General features: G+C 41.2%; 1 protein-coding gene and 1 long non-coding RNA gene across 7 annotated transcripts in view; one reads left to right on the forward strand and one right to left on the reverse strand.

Moving 5' to 3' along the window:
* Nucleotides 1–21,650, reverse strand: part of RPTOR (regulatory associated protein of MTOR complex 1) — a 405,549-nt gene that overhangs the window by 308,765 nt on the left and 75,134 nt on the right. The window lies entirely within an intron of this gene.
* On the forward strand, nt 1,946–14,159 carry LOC123036906. Its single transcript, XR_006417227.1, has 3 exons — nt 1,946–1,957; nt 8,485–8,487; nt 13,931–14,159. It is a non-coding gene; the product is annotated as an uncharacterized LOC123036906 (long non-coding RNA).

Below are 21,650 nucleotides of genomic sequence, written 5' to 3' on the forward strand. Positions count from 1 at the left end.
AGATAAACGATTTGACTTTTTCAAGAGGAAGGAATCTTCTTATGAAAGATCCTACCTCCCTGCACCACTTGCCTTTCTGACTCTGTGTGGCTTTATGTGACTAGCCACATCCTCCATCAGAACTTGTGGTGGTACCCACAGCAATTTCTCAAATTCCCCAGTGTGCCCATAGGTTTTAAAAGGCTGGGGACCCTGCTGCAGACAATTTAAATACATCAGTATTATGATGATTCAGCCATTCATCTACAGAAAGCACTTGTAAGTTATGGATGGGTCAGTCCTGAATATCCAATAGCTACTTCAATGATTTAAGCTAAGTGCCTTCTTAATGGTACTATGCTTTCCCCTAAGGTCCCTTATATAGAGCATTCAAATAACTGCAAGAAAGCTTAGTTCTCTAATCCAGAAAGCTAACCCAAAATAAAAGTTGTTTTCAGCATGGCAAGCAATGACTTGTGGTTATTAGTTGCTCTGTCCGTTTAGTCTTTGGCACCAAACTCCCCTTTGCCCCAGTTTCTTCCACTCCAAGGTCACTTTGCCTGCAGTGCTTCCATTTGTCAGCAGAATAGCAAGACCCAGAGGATTTTCCCATTAAAATGATTTTGCAAGTTTCTTGATTTAGTTCCAGGATGGCAGGTCACTGTTATAGAATGCACGAACAACAACAGTACACAGCAACTCTACTGCTCTTTCCAATATACACTCCAGAAACGTTCTTTCCCTTTTATTCTACACTATTTCAGGACACCTCATTTATATATTCTGTTCAAAGTGCAATTGCCATTTAAATACAATCATATGGAGTACACACTTTTTCACAACTGAAAAAAGACATATTTAGAAATATAGCAATACAAGGTCAGTACTTTTTTATAGGACAATACAATAGAGCTGATAGTCTCTACCTAACTTCATTTTTAAACATAATATAAATAGCAGTAGATAAATAATAATCATATTTAGATATATTTTGCAGAGGGTACATTTAGCTATCCTGGCTATTAGCCATTGAAAAATCCATTCTCTATTAACTTTTAGAAACATATGGGCTTTTTGTGGTGGATCACTGTGACTTTCTGTTTGCTCCTAGATACAGCATAAACTCCCCGTCATTACTTTCAAAGCCACCCACCCACGCTGTCTCTGTCATTATATCCCAATACTGCCTATGATCTTTGCTCCTCCAGCTCCACTACCTTCTAACCTTCAGCTCTGCCCTTTCTCTTGTTCCCTTGAAATTGCCTTCCAGAATACCTCGAGGAGGCAATTTCTTTCAAAGCCCACCTTTTCCATGAAACTTTTGGCTCAGCTCCTGAATTTTCTTGCCCTACTGTAAAACTAAGGCTCATCATTTGCATAATGATAAGCCACTGTTTATCCAAACACAGCTGCAGTATAGATTTAGATAAAGACATTACAATGCCAGCCGTTTTACTTTCAATTCCATGTGCACAATGTGCTGCAACTATAGTATGAGGTATCAGGAAAGTGTAAAAGTGGAAAATTATCTGCAATACCATTACATAAACATATGACACAATCACTGTATCACTATTATGGCATATTTCCTACCTATCTGGAGATAATTGCATGTTGCTTGTGATTTATTGAAGGTGCATTTCTGAAAATAATTTTTCATATACCAAATTACAAAAACAACTAGCCATCTTCAATGGATACTCTCAGCTATTAGAAACATAAAAACAGAGCGAGTCAGAAGGTGCCTCCCAGGCCATCTTGTCTGACCCCTGGCTCCAGCCAGCTCCACTCACGACATGCCCACCATGTGCATGTCTAGCCTATCCTTGAACACCCTCACTGATGGGGCCTCAACCACCTCCCATGGAAGCCCATTCCATACCCTTGGGGTCCTAACTGTCAGGAAATACTTGGTTCCCTGAGTTTCACTTGGTTGGAGTGCGTTCTGCCTTCCTCTGCAGGGTCTCTACCCACCTACGTGTGACACCCCCTCACTTACCTGTATGTCACCAACAGATCTCCACGGAGTCTCCTCTTGTCCAGGCTGAAAAGACCCATTTCCCTCAGTCTCACTTCATACAGCATCCCCTGCAAACCAGCCACCAACCTTGTGGTCCTATGCTGCACTGACTCTAACCTGGCTATATCCTTCCTGTAATGAGGGGCCCAAAGCTGAACACAATACTCCAGTTGCAGGTGCATCAGAGTTGTATAGAGTGATAGTATTACAACTACTCCCACTATAATCTTTATGTTTAGCTGGTTGTTTAAAAGATATAATTCAATAGGAATCTATTATACTATAGGGGACATTAAAACTTTCACTAGCTAAAATGGAAACAAATGGGCTATTGCTTCATGCTTACGAAACACTTAAAACTGAACTGCTAAAAATGAGCCGTTCTTTTAATTCACATCCATCCTAAGACTTCCAATAAATGTGTGCATTTAAGCATTACATATCATTATTAACACTGTAAACTTTACAATGTAAAGGCAGAATTCATAACTGTCTCAAATGCACAAACCCAAGGGAGAAAGAGGCAACTCAGTGGAGTACTTTTCCTTTCTGCCAGCTAGTTGCCACCCCCATGCCAACCTTTCTGCCAGCTGTCACCCCATGCTGACCATTATTCAGAATATGAGGTCTGCTTGTACCTGCTACCTCCACCCAACCCTCCCTCAAGGCCCAACAAAAGGTGACTGCAGGTCTGAGTGGATTTCCAGCTAGAGGACTGGAGGAGGCTATAAGACCTGTGCAAACTTCCCCTGGATGGCTAACAGCAGTCATGATACAGTGTACACACTTCTAAGAAAGGAGAGGAGTTTCACCAAGCCCTTCATGCTTTCATGAACTGCACTTTCATGAGGATGGATGAAGCCCTACATTCATTCATGGTATTTACTTATTGAATTTCTGCACCGCCCATTAGCTGAGATGGCAAAACTGTGTCCTTGTATTTAATAGTGGAGACACAGACTGCACTAGTTTAAAATGTGCCAGAGTCTGGTTCACTTCGTATACCTGGTTGCTGTGTATCAAAGTTTACCACTATATTTGTGAATATACTTCACAAATTCTGAAAGTGCAGCATTTCACAAAACCTAAGTCAAATATGGGAAAATGACTAAGATTTACCCAAGCCATTGAGAGGTTTTAATCTCACAGCTACTATATTTGAAATATCAATTTTGGGAAAGAGCTATTATTAGGAATAATGCACATGCTGGAAATCTAAGTTAAGGAATCCACATTTTTCTGAATACTAGGTTGGTAAAAACATTTCCTCCAGCATGTTTTCTTCTGTATTTTACACCAGTAATTAGCATTTGCTATAGCTTTAAAAGTAAAAACCCTACGGAAATAAAGCAATGACTTGAAGAATACCCAATAATTAGGTCATGTGTTCAATTAGCTTTCATGCTTAACTAGTTACTCTTTAGGAAATGCTCAGCCTTTGATGTACAGTAGCAGTGCACCACTTAATTAGGAAGAGGGTAGATAAGCAAGAGAGCAGGCTTCAGAAACCATATCAAAGCCCACACAGATATTTAATGAGGGGTTCGGCAGCATCAACATAAGACAACACAGAGAACGGTGAGGGAAGTGACTTTTCACTGCAGATGTTTCAAGTGAATAATCCAAATTACCTCAGATACTACAAAAACATTGTTGAGATGAGAATAAAGAAACATCTTAATGGATAAAATCACCACTATCCCTACTGCCCCATGGCACAGGCAACAATGTATCTTATAAATGTTACAGGAGAGGAGTTGTAGAAATAAAAAGTTACAATATTACTGAGCATTTAGATAGCCTATTTCACCAGTTTAAAGTGTTTCACATACATTATCTCAGTAACCCTTTACAAAAGTATAGTAAGCCAGAGCCACATTATCTGCTTTTAACGGCTTGGGTGATGCAAGCTGAGAGACTGAAGGCCTCTAACTACAGCTATATAGTGAGTTCAAGGCTGAGATGACATTTTGAATCAGGACATATGAATGAGCCATTGTTCCTCTTCAGCTCTCTGCTGCTTAAAGGATAAGGGCCTACTTTATACTGAGTCAAACCATCTAGATTAGTACAATTTACACCAGTCTTCCCCAACATTGTGCCCTTCTACAAATCCTTTCCCAAGCAATGGCCAAGTTAACTGGGGGTGTTGGGAGTTGAATGCGAAAACTGAAATTGTTTTCCCAAGGTTTCAGAGAGGAGTCTCTCCCAGCTCTACCTGGAGATACCAGGGATTGGACTGGGGAACTTTCACAGTCAAAGGCCAGTGCATTGCAGTGGTTAGGGTACTGGACTAGAACGCAGGAGACCTGGGTTCTATTCCCCATTTAACTGAGAAACTCAATGGATGACTTTGGGCCAGTCACTCTCTGTCAGCCTAACTTAAGACTACAGGGTTCTTGGAAGGATAAAATTAAGAGGAGAGACATGTGAGCCACCCTGGGATCCTTACAGGAAATATGTGGGACATAAATATAGTACATACATTAAAGTTTTTGGTAGATTCCAGTTCTAAACAGCAAGTCATCACAAATTACATGAAAATGCATAAGCATTTTAATCTCAAATTATATGAAAAATATAGCTGAGAAAATGCTTTAAATATCAGAATTTAGAATCATACAGTTGGAAGGGGCCTAGCAGGCCATCAGATCTAACCACCTGTTCAGTGCAGAACTCCTTTCACCCCTCCACATTTCAACCAGGCCCAATCCTGCATAGGTTCCAAGACTAGGCAGGATCAGGCACTTCAGGCTATATGGAAGCTGTGTAAAATACACTTTATTGTAAACCGTGTAAGTGAAATCATATAATTTCAAATGTATTTGCCATGCTAGAGGCTGGATATACAACAAGAAAAAAGCTTTTATTTTATTTATTGAATTTTAATCCTGCCTCATTAGGCTCCTTCTTTAGGGTTATTTTAATCAAACATGAGATATATCTATACAGAAAGAACTTGGAAGATACACTGAAAGCAGATGTTGCGGTCACAATCAACAGTTACGCACACATATTCTATGGGTTCATATGAGTTTGGAAGGCACAATTAGATATGGCTTTTCAATAAATGTGTCTGCACCAAAAATATACCCATGTAGAAATACCATGCAACCATCTCAGATGCACACTATTTCCTATTCAGAAATACTTTCCATGCAGAAATTTAGTCATGTTTGAAGTACCTCTTGTTTATTTCTCTGTTCCTTTCTTCATTCTTATGCATTCAATCTCTTTAAAATGACTAATGCATTTGAGATATGTAGGGGGAGGTGGTTAACTGACCACATAATTGCTCATTCTACTCTTTCTGGATGAATCAGTTCTGTTCTTTTATTCCCTGGCTGCTGTTTAATAACAGTGAAAACCAAGGGGAATTCAGTTAATCAAGGACAATGGAAATCAAGTCTAGGGTGGAAAGGAGTGTTCCCTGCATTTAACGCTTTATTGAACTTTTAGCGTATGAAGGCTTATTTAAAGAGCAATATGTAGTCTTGTTTCAATAACCAGGGCTGCTTTCAAATGGTCTTATTCATTCTTAAGCAGTACATTCCCATCCTTTGCCCCCTTGTTCTCAATTCTGCCTTCACCAAGGCTTGTACTGCAAAGACAGTGCTATCTACCTCAGCAAGAATTGAACTACTTTAGATGTGCTGAAATATTTAGTTGCGATTCTCTATAAATATAAAATATCAAGCCCAGGTATGGGCAAAAGGTAGATTAGGATTCTACTAGGAGATCTCTGGGTGGACACATAGATTAGCAAGGATTTTGGACCCCTAGGTTTTTAAGAACAATAGTAAGAAAATGATTTCCTGCCCAAAAAGAAATGGTACTGCTCCATAAGTTTTGCACTAGGCTCTAATTGGTGGATCTGGGGACTCCAATAAATAAAGTAGATTCTCCTAAGTCTGCTAATCCTTTAACTCAAGGGTGGGTGGATTCAATTTTATGGGAACTACTTATTAGATTCGGAGGTCCACCAACTGGAGCCTTGTTTAAAAAGACATACATTTAGAATTAAAAGAGTTCTAAGCCCTGGAATTTGTTTAGTGTGCCGTAACTGAACAGAGCTCAATATCTTTCCCTACAAAAATTCACTCTTGGTTATTCTTCCAGATTTCTTCATTTTAGTAGTACAACTGAGTGTGTGTGTGGGCAGGGGGGGTCATTTTGCTATTGCCTTTATTAAATAAGTGGAAACTGAAATCCTTGATGAACTGTTGCAAGAGATTTACCAGTAGTTGCAGATCTACAGTCTGCACAGCCCTGCTTTAAACACTAAGCACACTTATTGGGGAGGTTATTGGTGCTAGTAACTGAGAAAACACAAAAGATTTCACACTGCCCAACTCTGTATAACCACAGAGCAAGAATATGAAGATGGCTGGTCACAGATATTAATGTCCTTGGATCCCTTGAACAAGAATCTAACTTCTCCTACATTCCATAATAATTGTTTAAGCAATACAAGATGCTAATGCTAAGCTTGGTACAAAAAAGGTCATTCCAAATTAAAAAGACACATGCTACATTTTATTTTCGTCCATCTTCCATATCCAATACGAAATAAGCATTACAAAAATGTCAGCTTTTTCAGGGCTGACTGCAATGTTTCTTTCAATCTACACAGACTTCCTCTCTCTCCTCTCCTGAGCACTGTCTTGCTGTATAAATAAAAATGTGTTTGACATTACTGGCCTCCTCGCATGGGCAGAGCAACTTTTATTAAGCATACAGCCAAGGCCCCCAAGTAGCAGACCTATTCTTCTTGTTGTACGTCACCTTCTGTACAAAAGAACCCTCTGTATTTGGCAGGCGCAAACTTATTCCTTTACTATGGTCATCTTTGGAGCACAGCTTGCTGCAGTCATCTGCTGTTTCATTCGTTCATTTCCACGTTGTCAGCATGGGAAGTTCTGTTATTTTCCCCAATAAGTGAACAGTAATGGAACTGTGAGGGAGGGTACTGCAGTGAATGAAGCCTGCTAGCACTTGCAAGCTGAGCTCTTTACACCTAGCTCAGAAAATCCATCTAGATAAGCTCCTAGTCTGAACTCAAATGCTATTTAATTTAGTCCTGCTTCAAACATTAGGATTTTCATACACAAAAACAATGTGTGGGTGGGTGGATGGAGCTGGGGTGGAGTCACATCTATGGCTGTCTTACCAAGATCGGGCACGTGGCTTTCATGAATTTTCCTACAGCAAAATGCTTTCTAGGTTAAAAAATCATAAATGTCTAAAGCAGCACCTGAGCATGCCTGAGTGTGTAAGAAAGCTGTGGTCAAACTGCCAAACAGACATAACTAAGTTGTACATGTGGTACCATCTCAAGTGCACATCTGCAGAGCTACTATGTTAAAGGCTAAACTCTGCCTTAATGGGTGTGCAGAACATTTCCTGTTTCTAGAAGAGAATATTGATGCCCACTCGATACAGGGAGCTCTGTGGCATGTACTGCTGGAACTTGGTTATCCTCCTTTATAAAATCAATACAATATTCTTTTCAAGATTTGGAGAATCGGTGGAAAAATAGCATGGAGCATATTGTTATCTAAAAGATGCAGTGAACACTGGAAATGATCCTTAAGGTGCCTTTTGAAAATTGTAGGATCACTGTCAGTGTTCGACAACACTCTGGTCATGTTTTTAACCCATCAATCAATCAACTGATTAAAATGAGAATCACGTCATTTCAACTCAGGCTATATTTAATCAGTGTTACAGTTTCTGTTGATTAAGTAACACAGACAAATTTATCCTTAGCAAAATTATCTTGACCACATTGACTTCAGCAGTGTACACACATTGTTTATAGAACTGCCATCAGCACTGAACTTCATCAATTAAAATCCAATTAAAAACCCACATTTAAAGGGTATGATGAATGAACTAACTGCTTAGTTGCACCTATTAATCTACCAATGATTTCAGACTTGGATGCCACTGGAGGAAACCTCACAACACAAGGGAACACTCCAGTTTTGAAATGCCTTATGTGATGTTTTTCTTTCTTTCTAGAATGAATACACTGATGGTAATGGTAAAAAAGGCCAGAGTTTCCAGTTTTCTAAAAATAAACTGGTTTACACCTGGGATTGGAAAATACTGGTTTACAGAAACTTTCTAAAAACAACTAAAATGCAGTTACTTTTTGACACATGCATCAGGTTTCTGAGGGACAGTATGCTGTGTCTGAACTTCCTTCTCTCCCAAAAACAAATCCAAGACCCAATTTCCGAGCCTCCTTTTGCCAAACAAAACTTCTCGGACAGAAAGGAGATGCAAAGAGGCAGGGACAGTCTCTTATTACATTTTCAAGGCCTCAGAAATATGCAGCTGAAAGTAGTGAATGACAAGAAAAGGTTTTGATGAACAGTCCAAATCTGGAATTACTTCAGTGATGAACAGGAAGATGATATGTAGAAATCCCGAAGGGCACAGAAGGAGTGAATATATGTGGCAAATCAGAGCAAGAATAGGAAGTCTACACTTCGATCTACTCTATGGTCCATAGATCCTGACTGCCTTTGATCTATTTATTATACATTACATTTGATAAAACAAGCCTTGTGGAACATATTAGGAATATCTGAATAATGAAAATTCCATGCTTCCATTTTTTTCCTCCTGCTGAAGAATACTTTAGTGAGTTACAGTGCAATCCTACTTATGTCTACTCAAGTCCCATTGAGTGCAGTTAGATTTATTCCCAGGGTTGTAAGTCTTAGTGGCTTTTTGTGCTTCAAAGTAATCTGAGATTTGAAAAGACCATTCAGAAATTGATTTAATTAATTTTATTTGATAACTACAAGAGGCAAAGCTGAGTCCATTACTTCTTTGCTTGAAACAGTATCATCATCATCATCCTCATTGCTATACTGCCACACAGCTGAAACTCTCTGGGAGAGTTACAACAGTCCACAAAAAACAGATAAGATACAATAAAATATAACAACAGAAGAAACATTAAAAAATTAAAATAGCTAAAAACCGACAATGGCAAAAATGATTTTGTAAAACATATGGAAATATCCTTCAAGCCCCTGGGTGGCCAAGTTAGCCTTTAAAAGAGCAAGAAAAGAGGGCCATCTTGACCTGGGGCCCAAATATGACAAATTCAGCAGCAGCCAGGCCAGTGGGGGAAGGGTTGTTCCAAAGTCAGAGGGTCACCACACTCTTTGTTGCCACCTTCCAAGTTTCCCTTGGAGTTGGCACTCGAAGAAGGTCCCAGAGGTTGTACACAGTGTTTGAGCAGATTGATGTTGGGAGAGGCACTCTGACAGGTATTGGGGTCCTAACCAGGATAAGTCTTTATAGGTTAAAGCCAGCACCTTGAATTGGGCTTATAAGCATACAGGTAGCCGATGCAAGTGGGCTTGAACCAGTATTATGTGCTGGGACCTGTGGGTCCTGGTTATTAATCAGGCTGCTGCATTCTGCACCATCTACAGCTTCTAAACAGTCTTCAATGGCATCCCCATGTACAGTGCATTGCAGTAATCTAATTAAGAGGTTACCAGAAGATAGATTACTGGAGCCAGGCTATCCCTGTTCAGATAGGGATGTGGCTCCAAAGTTGTTAGAAGGCACTCTGAGTCACCAATGCCACCTGAGCCTCAAGTGACAAGGATGGATCAAGGAGCACCTCCAACCCCCCAACAGGTTGAACACCCCCCATCTGGCCCAAGGAGTGAAACACCAGAAGCATCTCAGACTTGTCTTGATTGAGTTTCAGTCTGTTAGCCCAGAATGAAAAGGACCTGGAGTCCTTTTGTGTAAGGGATTAGCACAACATGTCATAAGTAACCTCACAAAAAACAACTGCTTAGTCAAGCCACACTTGATTCATTCATAATGATTAGAAATACATATCTACCAAGTACTAACATGCAAAAGAGAAAAAAAAGAATTGCTTGGCTCAAGTAATTCTTGGAGCATTTCTTTTTCCACTATTAATAAACAATAACCAATTAAATGCCAAAATACTTCATTTGATAGTCCCTGCAGGCAGCTGAATAAAATGCATAATTCTAACTAGAACTGCTTTAATTCAGACATTTTGCAGCCTTTCAGTTGAAATGGGAATTTTGCTGATTTTCCAGTATGCAACAATGAACATTTTAGCCACTGTAAATAAATGTAATACTATGGCTAACCAGTTTACAGTTAAGCTGCTTAAATGCCCTGTAAAACAGTGAGATGGAATCTGTGACAGAATGCAGTTAAATATTATCAATGGCTAACATTAATAATATAACCGGGTCTTTGAATAGTTTAAAGCTCCAGTGCTTCGCAGATGATGTGTGTGAGGGCATGAGGCTATAGATGGGAGGCCAATGACAAGATGCACAAACATTCCTCCGTTCACTCTGTACATTGAGTGTCCTTTTCTCAGGGTGGACTGGACTAGGATCATAAATCCCCTGTGGAAACATAATGTGTGACTTCCAGAGGAGAAGCTGAGAATATTGGGACTTGTACTTCCAATCTAAGCCCTGATGAGGAACCCCCCTCCCCCGGAACTGGGAATGCTCTTGGCTTTCCCTGTCCCCTAATAAGACACTGGGAAGCTTTGGGGTAGGGAAGCAGGGATGACGGCCTGGGACCAGAGTGACTACAGCCCTGCTCAACAATTTGAGTGCCCTTGATCAAATGCTCAAAGCAGCCATAGTCAACACTATCAAGATTCAAAGTCACAACCAAGAATTAGCAAGTGAAAGTGCAAGACAAACTATGTCACAAGAAGACAAAAAGCAATGTAGAAAGCAAGACACTACATGGCTATTAAAGTGCATCTAATATACATATAAAAACCATGGAATGTATGGTACTTAGAGGACATCGGCCCATTATACAACCAAGCAAAACAAAGGAAATGAATAAGTAGCACAAGAGTGGGCAGTGAAACACAGGACTGTTAAGCAGAACAAAGATACATGGCCTTTGATTACATACAGAATACTCACCTCTAACTAATTGCAGCCACTCTACCACTTTTCTTTTAAAAGTAAACCTTATACAGATTAAATACAGATTATACAGATTAAAGTCCCAGCACCTCTCTGTGTAGAAACTCAGCATTAACTCCACCAAACCTCATTCAGAAAACATTACATTCTGTTCTTCATCACACAGCAAACTACATCTCTTTCACCTGAGGTACCATCAGTTTCTCTTTTTCACAGCTCCTAAGCCTATCATTTTTGTTATGGGCAAACTCTCCCTAGCTTATTTTCCCTCCCCCTGGTTTAATTTGTGCTAACAGTTCACAAACTCTAAGCCCAGTTATCCATTTTACTACCAGAGCCAAGCCTTGGAATACAGGAAGAAAAGACATCTGAAAATATGCAGAATACCTCTTCCTGATCACAGAAAAGCGCTAGTGTTTTTTCTCACGTGATTCAGTAAGAGGCTGCCTCTGAACACATGTATAGATAGGGTTTTCAGTGCAGTGCATGATAATTTCCTTCCACAAAGCAAGACACTCCTGATTTCTTACCTGATGGGAAAACCCATCCCCAGCTTTTTATTCTAGCAGCCAATTCACAAAAAATGTATTTCCTTATAAATTACCAGCATGCCACTTTTATTTTTTAATGCAGATTTTGATTTTGGGAAGGGGTGAAAGGGAGTGAACAATGTTGACAAAACCCTGGCTTGAGGAAATGCTGCATAAACCGTTAACATTTAAACCTGAAGCCTTTCTATTAGGTATTGTTCCTGATAATTTTGATGAACAAACTATATATCTGACTATCTATCTATCTATCTATCTATTTATTTATTTGAGGTTTTTATATGCCGTCCCCATTGCTACACAGCCTCAGGATGGCTCACAACAACAAATAAATAAAACATATAGAATTACAATTACAATTAAAACATGGAAACACACTGGCTGCATAATTAAAACTATAAATATCAAAGATTACTACAGTACTGTTTGAATAAAAAGGTCTTGGCCTGGCACCGAAAAACAAATAACGACGGCACCAGGTGGACCTCTCTGGGGAGCGCATTCCACAGATGGGGCGCCACTGCAGAGAAAGCCCTCCTCCGGGTACTTTGCTTCCTGATATCTCTTAGGGAAGGCTCCCGGAGGAGAGCCCCTGCTACCAATCTCAAGGGGCGGGAGGGCAAATATGGCCGCAGGCATTCCTTCAGGTATCCGGATCCCAAGCCGTTAAGGGCTTTATAAGTAATTACCAACACCTTGAATTGAGCCCGGACTTCGATGGGAAGCCAGTGAAGCTGGTTGAGGACTGGGGTTGTATGAGAATAATGCCCAGTCCTTGTCAGCGACCTGGCTGCTCTATTTTACACCATCTGAAGTAGCCAGACTGTCTTCAAGGGCAGCCCCACGTAGAGCACGTTACAGAAATCCAACCAGAAAGTAACCAATGCATGTGTCACTGTCGCTAGGCAGTCATCCTCCAGGTAGGGATGCAGCTGATGGATCAGCCAAAGCTGATGGAAAGTGCTCCTCGCCACCGCCGACACTTGAGCTTCCAAAGTCAGCTCCAGGTCGAGGAGCACTCCCAAGTTGCGGACCCTATCCTTTAGAGGGGGTGCAACCCCATTCAGGACAAGATCCAAGTCACCTACCCAGGAGTTCGAACCACCTACCAGCAGGACCTCCATCTTGTCTGGATTGAGCTTCAGTTTATTGGCCCTCATCCAGCCCATTACCTCGACCAGGCACCGGTTCAGTACAGCCACTGCCTCACCTGGATTGGTTGAAAAAGAGGTAGAGCTGGGTATCATCAGCGTACTGATGATTCCACAGCCCACACCTCCTGATGACCTCTCCCAGCAGTTTCATGTAGATGTTGAAGAGCAAGGGGGACAGAATAGACCCCTGCAGAACTCCATGGCATAACTGCCATGGCACAGAGTTAAAGTCCCCCAGCACCACCTTCTGGAATCGGCCATTGAGGTAGGAGCGGAACCACTGCAAAGCAGTGCCTCCTACTCCCAGTCCCCTTAGCCTATCCAGAAGGATACCATGGTCGATGGTATCGAAACCTGCTGAGAGGTCCAGGAGAACCAACAGGGATGCACTCCTCCTGTTTCTCTCCCTGCACAGGTCATCATACAGGGTGACCAAGGCAGATTCAGTACCATACCCAGGTCTGAAGCCGGACTGAAATGGGTCCAGATAATCAGTCTCATCCAAGAGAGCTTGGAGTTGTCCCACCACCACCCACTCCAGCACCTTGCCCAAAAACGGGATGTTGGCCACCTGTCTATAACTGGCAGCCATCTCTGGATCCAGGGATGCCTTCTTTAGGACCGGCCTGACCAGCGCCTCCTTTAGAGGGGCAGGCACCTGGCAGTCCTTCAAAGAGGTGTTGATGATCTCCCGGATCCAGGAACCAACCCTGTGTTTGGCTTTGGATAGTAGCCACGATGGGCAGGGGTCCAGTACACAGGTGGTGGTATGTACTTGTCCAAGCACCTTGTCCACATCATCAGGCCGCAATAACTGAAACTCATCCAACAATGTGTGACCAGACGGTAACATTGGCACCTCTCCTAAGGAATCTGAGTCACTAGTGGAGTCCAGCTCGTGACAAATCTGAGAGACTTTCTCCTTGAAGTGCTGGGCAAAGTCGTCAAAGAGAGTTATCGAGGGAGGTACAGGATCTTTCTTGGGGCCTGGTTGTACCAGCTCCTGTACCACCCGAAAAAGTTCCGCTGGACGGCACTGTGAGGAGGTAATGGAAGTGGAGAAGAATTTCTTCTTTGCCACCCTCACCACCACAGCATAGGCCCGATAATGGGCTCTTAAGTGTGTTCGGTCAGATTCATCCCGAGATTTTCTCCACCTATGCTCTAGTCATCTCCCAAACTTTACATATAACTACTGTGGTGAGGATTGCATTTGCTCAACACTGGAGAAGCGAAGAGCCACCTAATGAAGAGTTGATTTTTAAAAAGATCTTGGAGTGCGCAGAGATGGACAGATTGCCTTTGTCTTTGAAGGAGAAGGAAGATACAAACTTTTATCAAACTTGGCATATATTTTATCATTGGTTAGAGAAACGGGACTATGCGTAGAATTGAATATAGTTCTTAAATGTGAAAAAAAGAGCATGATGTCGACCCAGTATATCCAACGTCCTGAATAATTGTTGTTTTTAGTTTTGGATTTATAGAGAAAATAATAAAATTTGTTTAAAAAAAAGATAAGAAAAACCCTATTTCTTTAGCAACTGTATGAATTTCAAAATGGGAACTTAAATCACTTTGATTTAAATCAAGATGGGGAACATGTAATCCTCAAAATGCAAATGAGCTGCCACACCCAACATCCCACATCACTGGCCACTGAATTGGAATCCCAACATCTGGAGGGTAACAGGGTCCCTATTACTAATTTATTTGATCCTATCTGCTTGTAAGGTCCGCAGCTTGGGAGTGCTCCTCGACCCAGAGCTTTCATTGGAAGCTCAGGTGACGGCGGTGGCGAGGAGTGCTTTCCTTCAGCTTCGGCTGATCCATCAGCTGCGCCCCTACCTGGAGTACGACTGCCTGGCGACAGTGACACACACGTTGGTGACTTCCCAACTTGACTTCTGTAACGCGCTCTACGTGGGGCTACCCTTGAAGATGGTCCGGATACTTCAATTGGTTCAAAACAGAGCTGCCAGGCTGCTGACGGGGACTGGGTGTTATGTTCACATGACTCCAGTCCTCCGTCAGCTTCACTGGCTTCCCATTGAAGTCCGGGCCCAATTCAAGGTGTTGGTGATGACCTATAAAGCCCTAAACGGCTTGGATCCTGGCTACCTGAAGGAGCGCTTACGTCCATATATGCTCTCCCGCCCCCTGAGATCTGCAGGAGAGGCCCTTCTCCGGGAACCCTCCGTGAAGGAAATTAGGAGGTTAGGTACTCGGAAGAGGGCTTTTTCTGCGGTGGCGCCCAATCTATGGAATGCGCTCCCCAGAGAGGTCCACCTGGCGCCGTCGTTGTTTTTCGGTGCCAGGTGAAGACCGTTTTATTCAAACGTCATTTAAATTGCTAATATTATTTTATTCTTTGGCCAGGGCAACTTATTTTATATTGTTAATTTGTTTTATATTTTTAGTGTATTATATTTTAATTAATGTTTTGCGAGCCGCCCCAAGGCTTCAGCGAATGGGGCGGCACAGAAATTTTCCAAATAAATAAATAAATTATAAATGCCATTTCACAATTAAATGCTACAATTACTAGCAATACCCTCTTCTGTTGTTTCCATCTTCCCTACCTTAGTGATATCATGCATTGCTTTACAGTACAACATTCTCCGTGATGCTGCCCTTAAAAATGGCTTGGAAACACCAGCTTCTCCCAAGCCAGGATACTGACATTTCCGAAACAAATATGCCATAGATTCTTTTTCCTTCTTTGTGAACTGGCATTAGGCCAGAGTCCCCAGTTCAGTGGTAATGAGAGCTTCTGGATTAATACAATCTAGATTTTTCATATCAAAACTGGAGCACAACGCAAGGAAAAATCAGCCCTAAACCTCATTTCTGGCTTTGTAAATAATATTATCTAAAATGTAGAAGTATTATCCAAACTGACTGGAGAATCACTGACAATATTTAGGATTCATACAAAAAGGCAGCTAAAAATAGTTAATTGAAAAAATGTTTAGATATTGTCCTTTATCCAGTTTGAACTTCAAGAAAGCAGGCACTATGAAATGACTAGAATAAAAGAGAACAACAAAAGTAAAGCAAGCAGATAAAATCCTCAAAAATAACTAAGATCTGCACAGATTACTATGCCTAGGAAAATAAAAATGTGTACAAAAAGTGTTATAATGTTGCCACTACTTGAATCTTCACAGGGAGGGCACCACTACCAAGAGTGGTTTCTCCCTTCCGGTTGAATGAATATCATATTCAGTAAGAATAGTGGAGGCACTTAAAGAATTTAAATTTATTTAAATCATTACTTTAAATCAGCAAGAAAAAGTCTAATCATAAATCATCCATTTAAATAATATTTTGTATCCTGAAATACATGCAAGTCCTGAATAAGCGCACCTCCTAACTGGCTAGTGTAACAATTGAAGGGTTCTGATGTGGCTTAACAGATCCATGCAAAATCTCACCTTCCGTTCCCCAGTACACGTCCCAAGCTTAGGTTCTTCTGCACCGTGGTTTCTCAAGTATAAACCAGACATGTCTTTTATCATTTCTTATCATTTTATCAACTGATAAGGTCGGCCTCACCACTAAGTAATTTTATGATTTTCTATTATTATCAGACCCCCGCCCCCGCAACGGGTAAACCTCCAGAAACCATAGGATTGTTTGGAGTATTTCTCCTGAGGTCATCCACACTGCCAGTCCCCCCGCTTTACTTCTTCACAGCCTTCATGGAAAGAACCATGCTGATAGTTTCCTACGGTCACAGATGTGGCCCTGGAGGGAGAGAAAAAGGAGTTGTTCCAGTGTGCAGGCTGGGCAGTGGAGAGGAGAGACCAGGATGGAAGAAATATAGAGGAACACTGTTTAAACAGAGCCCTGAGAGGTGGGAAATCACTCTTCCCACCCTGCTGACAGCAACCCAAAAACCGCATCTGTCTAAATTCTGTTTTTATATTGAAACGGTTAGCTGCATTGTTTAAAAGGGAATTTCTCACCAATAGTTCCACACAGGGAGAACAGCAGTTTTTCCTGATTGAAAAACAATCTGGGCATGGCAGTCAATTACAGTACTATGAGTACTTGTTTTAGTATTTTTATGAGTGTTTTGTTTCATTGTATTTTATAGGGCAACCCAGTGGTTTCCAAGGGAACACTGTGATGTCAAAGTATTGTAAATATCCAATGATCTCTCAGAAGACACCTGGCGAAACAGAATCGACAGACGAGATCTCTGCCCTTCTGTTCCTTTTCTTAATACGTAGTGTGGTTGCAAAGGCAAGGGAATGGACGGGAACTGAGAGGCTGAAGAACCCTGCTGAATCTTACTCCACCCCACTCGCTTCCCTCATTGGCTTCCTCACCTCACTTCAGATCTCCAGTTCTGAGTAAGGAAGAAACTACAGTGCTACAAACTATAAGGGTTAGGAAGAAACAATCCCTGTTCAGAACTCTCTTCTCAAAGTCAGAGGTTCCTGGACCTTAGAGGGAGAAATCTGAAATATCCACTGGCCTCTTGGGTGCTCTTCCTCGATGTAATTTTAAATGTATTTTAATTATTTTCTTAGATATATTTTAAAATATAGTCAGCACTAAATATATTTATTAAATGAATTATATATACACTATGTCACCCTCTAAAATTAAATGTCTTTTGCTACTGGTTCATTCTTTTTACATGGAAAGAGCAGGCTTTATGCAGTGAATTTCTTGAATTTATCTTCTTGAATTCTACAAATATCTATTTAAAGAATTCATCTTGAAATATGCATGTATATGTTTCAATATATTACCCTGTTTTAAATTCCAATTTCATTTTAAACTAAGGCTAGAACATTTGATATGATTAACCCATGTTTTATTCTAATAGAATTGATTATTCTAAATAATTTCTGAAGCCTACTCAACACATGAACATAAAGTCAGCCTTTTAATAGTAACTGTTTCACTCCCATTGCAGTAGCAGCAAAGAACAAGCATCTGAAATTGGGTCAAGCATGAGACTTTAATGATCTTCAGACTGAAGCTTGAAGTGATAGCCAGGAGCATCCATTCTTGCAGAATGCAGGCTACACTTATTAGTATAGGTACGTTCATGTTCTAATTATCTCCAGTATTTAAAACATTAGTCCTAAATCTCACTTCAACAATGCTGAGATATATTTTAAAAATCTAGCAAACCAGCTCTTCATTTATTAACAACCTGCATAGATTTCTTAGAAGGCTTTGCTCACTTTGTCATTCTAAATACTCCTAATGTTCAGCAGCAGCTATTTCAGTACCTCAAGCTACCATATAAAAACCTAGTAAGTAATCAAGATATTTATGATCCACAAGAAATATTACTGCTTTTTAGAAATTGTTCAGGCCAAAAAGGAAGTTTGTCAAACTGAAGAGCATTTAAACACTTTGGAATAAAACGATAAAACATCTTATGATACTTGCCAGCTATAAAGGAACACACAAGGAATTTTGGAAGTTACCACACCAACATATTTTTTTAAAAAGTTCTGTTTACCCACCCATCTCTCTCTCTCTCTCTCTCTCTCTCTCTCTCTCTCTCTCTCTCTCTCTCACACACACACACACACATACACACACACACACAAACACACACAAAGCTGGAACACATATTCCATGTCTAGTTATAAAACCATGAACCAAGTATATTTGTTGCTCTTGGGGGTGCTAAATAATCCACCTAATAACGAGGTCCAGCGAGAGGAAGTTTATAATTCTGAATACCGATGCAGCACAAATAAACCCTATGGTGCCTCCAAAAGAAAACTTGCCTAATTATGCATTATCTACCTTACAGGTTTTCCTACAGATTGCATTAGAACATTAGACCAGGCATTATGTTTACAGCAGAAGTACAAGGTGACATGCAGCTTTCTGCTTCACAACTGAGAATTCCCTTCCCCTCCTTCAGCTGGGTAACAACTGCCATTGGTACTCTGGGGAACTTCCTCAATGGCACAGACTTTCAGTGTAACTGTTTCTTCAGGGGAACAACAGTGTGAAAAAAAGGTGCATGATTCATTACCACCTCAAGTCACTTGCCTAAGCCAACAGAGCAACCCTGTGCATGACACACACACACACATCTTTCTGTGTACAAATTATACAATATGGGAAGTAGTTCTCATGATCTTGCTGCTGACTATAAAGTGCTCTGCATATCATGGAGCTGATTCAAACAATGTGGCATCTTCATGTGCCTAGCAGGATACCAAAATGAAAGGCTAGCACCAAAGCAAAAAGGTAGGGTCACCAATGGAGCAGTATACACAGTCTGTTATTTCTGGTACCATTAAAAGAATAAGCAGTCACATTACCAAGGACTGGCAGAAAGAGACTAAATCAGTCCAGTAATGACAGATACTTGAACATGGAGAAGTGATGTATACTCCTTTTCTTATCCTGAACTATACTCAAGAGAGAGGGATGCAGTGGAGCAGTGGGTTAAATTGCTGAGCCGCTGGGCTGGTTGATCAAAAGGTCGACAGTTTGAATCTGCAGACAGGGTGAGTTCCCGTTGCTCCATGCCAGCTCCTGCCCACCTTGCAGTTCGAAATCATACAAATGCAAGTAGATAAAAAGGTACCACTTCGGTGGGAAGGTAACAGCGTTCTGTGCACTTTGGTGTTTAGTCATGCTGGCCACATGACCACTGTGGACAAACGCTGGCTCCCTGTGGACAAACTGTGGACAAATGCTGGCCACATGACCACTGTGGACAAACGCTGGCTCCCTGTGGACAAACTGTGGACAAATGCTGGCCACATGACCACTGTGGACAAACGCTGGCTCCCTCGGCTAGGAAACGGAGATGAGCACCGCCCCCTAGAGTCAGGCATGACTGGACTTTAATGTCATGGGGAAACCTTTACCTTTTTATACTCAAAAGAATATCTTGCCTTGGAGGAAGATGCCAGGACAAAGAAGAAATTGGGAGAATGGAAAAATGTTCCATGACCAGAATTAGATCAATGAAAATATCCAACATGGTGTTTAAAATGTGACTAGTAGATGAGAGAAAGGAAGTGTTTTTTTAAACTAAGGAAACATTCAAAACTAATCCCAATACATCTTGAGAAAACACTTAAGCATACTGAGAAATGAGGAGTTTTGAAACTAAAATAAAAAAAAACCAAAGGACAAAAAAAATAATTTCATGCAAATTTAATGATCATATGCTGCATAGTGTTTCACACCAGATTCTGAATTACGTAAACTGTGTGCCATCCAGCCTACAATTTTGCCTTTGGCTACACGACCTCATTTGCAGTTTGTCACACATACATAAACAATATAAACTACGCAAAAAGGAAGCTGGAGGTGACCATTACAGCTGGAGACAGAAGTAATCTTCTTCTCCCGGAACATAACTTGCCAATGACCATTGGAAGATCTATTACAGAGTAGCACTGGTTTAGTGCTCCATGCTAAACCTGCTGAAATATAAAAGGAGGGGTTGGTTTATGGAAGAAAGCACACTAACCCAATTCAATTCAATTGCAGTGAATTGGCTGCGGATACAACACTGTCCTCCTAAGCCAGGTTATGGGAAAAGAAACACTGGTATGAAAATTAAGTCAGCCAGACATGATGTTTCATCTTTCTCTACTGTAACTCTACTGCTCCAGGAGTATCTAGTATTCTCACATTAGACTACTTCCTGTTTGGGCCTGTAAGGGGGATGTTCTGATACATTTGTGTATAATTTAGAGCAGATTTAGAGCAAGTTCCTAAATACAGAAGAACCTACCAAAACTAAGACAATTGTTTTATTCATGATTTCTGATTTATGGTTATTCTTAAATTTAGACAACCATGTGATCCCCCAATTTACAACCAAGAGCCCTACAGTCCAAAATTAGGTGTGCCAAGTTGCCTGTGATTTACAAAACCTAACTTAAGTGACAGGGAATTCAGTGGAACTTTCTTCTGAATAAACATATTGATGAGCAATCCAATCTGCACTCTGTGCGAAAATACTGTGTAATTTAGCAAACAGTATAAAGTATAAGCTCCCTCTATCCCTAGCACAGTCTGATTGTGCAGATACATTCTGTTTGCCTGGGCACAGGGAGGTGGACCCTGGCAATGTGTGAAAGTCCTGCACACAGGGGGTCATGGACCCCTGTGCAGTGAGGGGAAAGAGGTGGGTGGATGAGTGTGCATGCCTTCACACTGGCACAGAGCAGGGAAGCAGCAGGAATCATTCGTGCAGTACTACTCTAGCACAATAGTGCTGCCCTAGTGAGTAGGCAGTTGCTTCAGAGAGCAGCAAAAACAACAAGAAAAAAGCAGCTGCCTGAGGCTACGCCAGGGGAGTATGTGGGCCAATGAGTGAGTGGTGGGCAAGGCGTGCCAGAGAGGGATTGATTCCAAGCCACTGGGGCTGATGGAGCAGGTGCTGCCATTTGGAGATGGAGAAGCATGGGAATCATGCATGCATGAAAGCTGTGTGAATGTGTGAGCCCAGGCCTCAAGGTATCAGCATTGTTAACATTATGTATGAACACACTCCTTGTTTCTGTTTATAAGTGAGGGGGCAAAGTGTGAAGCATACCTGTTCCACCAAGCATTTTAACTGTATACTTATGTGACTCTGCTCTTTTAGATCTGTGTTTTTATGACTCCAGTTGATGTTATTGGAATTTTTCCACCCTGGTTTTCCTAGCTGGTGTTTGCTCTGTATTTGCTTCATTGATGCCTAGTATTGATTATGAACCACCTTGAGCAAACAAGGATGGGGTGGGATAAATAGTAAAGATACTCCTTCTCTTACTCTTTCAGCACTCCACAGGTCCAAGGTTTGTTAGCAGAACCAAAAGCACATTAATGCCTCCTGGCAAGATGAGACTACACCATCAGAGTGAGTGAAGTGCAACACTATGTGGAGATCAAGCTAGTGTCATTCCCACCAAACTACAGCAGCCTGCAATGGGCTTCATTCTTTCTTCATCTGAGGGAAGCAATAAATATTGACTGA

This window comes from Varanus komodoensis, unplaced genomic scaffold, assembly GCF_004798865.1.
Source record: "Varanus komodoensis strain SLA01 unplaced genomic scaffold, ASM479886v1 scaffold84, whole genome shotgun sequence".
Taxonomy (NCBI): domain Eukaryota; kingdom Metazoa; phylum Chordata; class Lepidosauria; order Squamata; family Varanidae; genus Varanus; species Varanus komodoensis.